Below are 4,632 nucleotides of genomic sequence, written 5' to 3' on the forward strand. Positions count from 1 at the left end.
GGTGTGCCACTGTGCATGCCAGACTTCATGCGAGGCCCCACACAAACATATAGTACTTTTGGGCCAAAAACATGTTTTAAGATTTCCCATGATTCTTAACCTAATGAAAAATAAATATTCTTTTGTAATAATTTCTAGATTATGTGGTAGTTATTTTGGTGTACTTTATGATGGCATTGTCCGTATTTACACAGATGCCATATTCCATCTCTCCCTAGTCTTCTTTTACTACTGTTCTTTCTTTCCTGACAAATTATTCCGTACCCTGTCTTTCATGCTTTTCCTCTTTCTCTCTCTAGCTCTCTTTGTCTTTTGATGTCATTCTCGCCTTTCTCATTTATCTTTCTCGTTTGCATTAATTTCAAAATTTCTCTCAAATGCAGTTTGTGTTTTGCTACCTCTCCATATTTATCTACCTGACCTTTTTTAACCAGTCTCTTTCTCATTCTGCCCCTCCCCATTTCCTACCTATTCTACCATTTAATTTTTCTATCTGTACCTCTTCTTCACATCTGCCACGTATTCCTCCTCTATGCACCTCTACCTCATCCTCCCCACCTTCTTCTCCCTCTTTAATTCGTCTGCTTTTCTCAACATTAGAGCTCACTTTGTCATGCCTCCATTTTCATTCTCTACCATTTTTCCTCAATTATTCTCATTTTTTGTGCCATATCTTTCATCCTCTTCTCATAATTTGTTGTTTTGTGCCCCTCTGTGCTCAACTGGTCTTGGTTACCTGTGTTTCAGTTCAAAGAGGGCCTGGATTGCAAGTTTAGCCTGGACTCTTTCTACTCGGCAGAGCTAAGACTGATTTGCATATGACTGGGTCTAACCTGAGGTAGCATAGTAGGTAGGGTATGAATGCTATCCCGAAGAATTGCCAGTGGTTAGACTGATTGTAAGCATGTCATTCATTAACATATGGAAGTATGATGCAACATGGAAAGTGGCCAAGGACATCCCTAGACATGGCTCCCTTACATATAATCCTGTAAGCAACCTACTCTTTCTTCCATACATTGCTAGCAGGCTTCTTTCTCCCATATTATCTCTTACTCTGGGTCAATATCTGTTCATGAAAAATAAGCTGCATCGTATTGACCACTGTTCTTGGGCAAGGAGAAAGGAGCAAATGCCTACTACAATATTCTCTTTTGCAATTTCCTGTGACGAAGAACTGGTTACAGTAGAAAAAACACTGCAACACACTGACTTGAGTGACAGAGCCTCTTGATTCTTACACCCATGGGTATGGCCCAATTAAAAAGGATTAACGTACAGCACAATTATTTAAATGTCACCATGCGAAAATAAAAGTTCTTTTATATTGTACAAAATATCACATACAATTTTTAGGACCCTTACCTAGAGATATAGAAATCCAGGAATTGAATAAACAATTGTGTCCAATCCCGGTATTCGGAGCGGCAGGGTAATAATTTAGTGGCGGCTCCTCCGCTTAGGAGAAGGAGAGTTGCCCTACTGCTCTCGGAGCAGTGCAAAGGAAAAATAAAATGATGGTAACAGAGCGTTACTATAATTTTATGTTTAGTGGAGCTTGGAGTCAGGTTAGGGTGAGGCATGCTGTGCTCACCACGTCAGAGGGAGGAAGAGTGGTACAATGTGCACCTTAAGTCCGCATGACAGTTTGTCCGGCTGTCTTGGGCCGGCCAAACCGTCATGCGCACTTAGCATGTTCCCCACCCGGCTGTATTGCACAGTCTAGGTGGAGAACATGCAGAGGCTCCCACTCTCTGTCTGAGTGCTGAACCACCACGCTCAGACCAATCACGATGCTGCTGTCATCCTGGTGTGATTGTCTAGGGGAGCCTGGGTGCTGCTGGGAGCCACGAGAACAGCGAGGACGGAGGACAGGCAGAAGCTGGTGAGTGGGGATGAGCAAGTTAGTCTTCTTTTTTTCTTTCCTATTTTTCTATACGGCCCCCCCCCCACCCTTCCCTCCCCCTGCCCACACCCCCAGCCACCGTTCCCTACTAGCTGCCACTGGAATACTTCACACCATGATTTTTACGAGTACACATTTTGCCAGGTGAAACTTAATGGTATTCATGTCTTGGGTGAATGAGCAAGGCGCGGTATTTTAATTTCCCTGGGTGGTATTACAGTTTGGTAATTTCAAAGAACTGGGAATGAAATCCTAAATATGCAAAATGAGAGATATCTGAACATGGTTGGGGAAATACTACTTTTGCTTGCCATAAAATGTACGTTTTACAATTTTATCAGTCAGCCGAGGATAATGGTGCGATTCTTTCAAGCTCATGCCATCCCCACGTCATCTTCTTTTTCTCACTGACGTCACTGGAAAGAGAGAGGAAAAGAAGAGAAAACATCTTAGTACACACTTTCTAGAAAAACGTGATAAAAATACTACTTATCTCACAATAGAGGAAATACGAAAAGGGTGAATCAGCAAATGGATGGTCTTTTCAGCTCATGGCCGTCGGTACCCCAGTGCTCATCATTTTCACCACGGAAATTACACTGCATGATCATATTACACCCAATGTAAACCTTGAAGCAGAGGTGTTCAACTGTATCGGCTACTTAAGATCTTCATTGTGATAAATGTCCTGTTCATTAATTGAGCAAGTACTACAAATATGACAATGTAGTATTGCATAATATCTTCGTCACCATCCATGATCGTCAAAAAAATACTTTGGGTTATTTGTTCAACAATTTAATTTTAGTTTACTACGTGAAGACATGTCAGCTGCTTTCCTTTCCTCACCAGTACAAACTAATCTAAAACTGTTTAAAATAAGTGTTTCCAACTGATTTCACTTTGTTCCGTTGAGAAGCTTTGAAAAGCAGTGCCATGCAGAAGATCACAATATACCTCGAGTTGTGTTTGGAGTAAAACCCATGAAATACTGTTATAATATAGAAGCTTCCCGCATTTTGTAAACAGTAGCTTTAACACAGCACGTGCACGGAATGGCGCCAATGGTTGTAAAGTGGTAAGAAAACTTTACCTTACACATTAAAGTGTGAGGTGTGGATATGTATGTGTGTGTACGTGCTACATGTGTGAGTGTATATGAATGCGACTTAAGTTTTATACACCGGAGCAAATTTTAAAAAAGCAACCCTCTTACACAATAATACCACATATATATTTCGTAGAAAATTGATAAAAACGGCTTAGATTAGAAAGATGTACGGTACCTGAGGGCGATGTGCCTCTCCAGCTCAGACGTCTGAATGAATGCCACGTCTCTCTCGCGCCTGGATGTTACTGCACATCTGGACGGTCCCAGGGCTAAATATAACCTCAACATCCCAAAAAGAAAAGGGAGGGGCTAGAGGGCAGTGCGTGTACGTGGCATATAAGAGCACACATTGTGTGCAGAATAGGTCAACGTATGTAAACAAGTAGCATCTAAAATGACAACTCTTGAAAAAAGATGGCGAGTTGGCAAGCATGAAAGAAAGTATAAGTCAGACGAGAACTTTAGTCTGTGCACAAAATGGATAATAACATTGCGATACTTACAGTATTCGGTCGCAAGTAACACCATTCATTCCCTTGTCGCCTCTGCCAGGCGTTCGAGCAAGTAGTTGGAAATGCCGGGTTTATTAAATGTGTGACAAGGGAGAGAGAGTGAGAGGCTCAGAGAGAGAAAGGGATAGTATAAAGAAAGAGAGAATAGACTATGGCACATTTAAAAGCAAAAGAAAAAGGAACGCCGACGAGTTGGAAGTGGAGGCTTGCTTTCCTTTCGGCCTCGTCTTTCGTAGTTCAGAAGCAAGGAAGTCACTTGGGTGTTACAACTGTGCTCGAACTACATGCAAAACAACGGCAACACGTGTAAAGATGCCTACAGATGGGAAGACGGCTAGGCTACCCTTTGGCTTCAGCACAGTCAGTGCCAGTATAAACCCAAGGATGTAAATTGATACTTGTATAGCGCACTACTCACCCGCAAGGGTCTCAAGGCGCTTGTACGAATACCACTGTGGAACCCATCCTGGCTTTCCCTGTGAGGCGTCCACTCCTGGGCACCCCCAAGGTGGAGGCCAGGCATCCTTAGCATTGTGGGGGCCGTTGTGGAGATTAAGCAAGCTATTGCCCAGCGTTGCAGAGTGGGACTCCATGATTGGAATCGGCACCGAGGCGAGAATTATCAGGTCCGTGGAATTTTTGAGCCCAAGACCCACCGAGGCAGGGAATTGAACCCTGGTCCAGGGCCAGACCTCTGCATCAGGGTCTGCCGCTCTAACCAGTGAGCCACACTTCTCCACAAGGATGTAATATTTAAGCTGCACTCAAAGTGAGACGTCTCAAGGCACGGACCAAATAAGCCCTCGACAACGATGGGCTCATGCTGGATCAACCATTATGTAATATTCCTTTCGTCCATCTAACTAAATCCTAAATAGAAAATTTCGGGTGCAAAACAGGGTTCAAAAAACACACAAGCCCTTTGACTAGAGACTCCCACCATTGAATGCTTCATGAACCAACTATTCTAGGAAAACTAAAAGATTCTGGAACTTCCTCCTTTGACCCTCAGTTTAACTTTATGCCATGTTACACTTAGCAAGCATTGGCAAAGCCAATAGTTCTTGCCTGAGCTATTAGCTATTAGAATAGAGGGAGTTGGG

At 43.0% G+C, this 4,632-nt stretch overlaps 1 non-coding gene across 1 annotated transcript; it reads right to left on the reverse strand.

Moving 5' to 3' along the window:
* Positions 1 to 2,424: 2,424 nt before the first annotated feature.
* On the reverse strand, positions 2,425 to 2,493 carry LOC146832749 (small nucleolar RNA SNORD123). The gene has a single exon (XR_014961673.1). It is a non-coding gene; the product is annotated as a small nucleolar RNA SNORD123 (small nucleolar RNA).
* Positions 2,494 to 4,632: the final 2,139 nt, after the last annotated feature.

This window comes from Triturus cristatus, chromosome 5_1 (assembly GCF_964204655.1).
Source record: "Triturus cristatus chromosome 5_1, aTriCri1.1, whole genome shotgun sequence".
Lineage (NCBI taxonomy): Eukaryota > Metazoa > Chordata > Amphibia > Caudata > Salamandridae > Triturus > Triturus cristatus.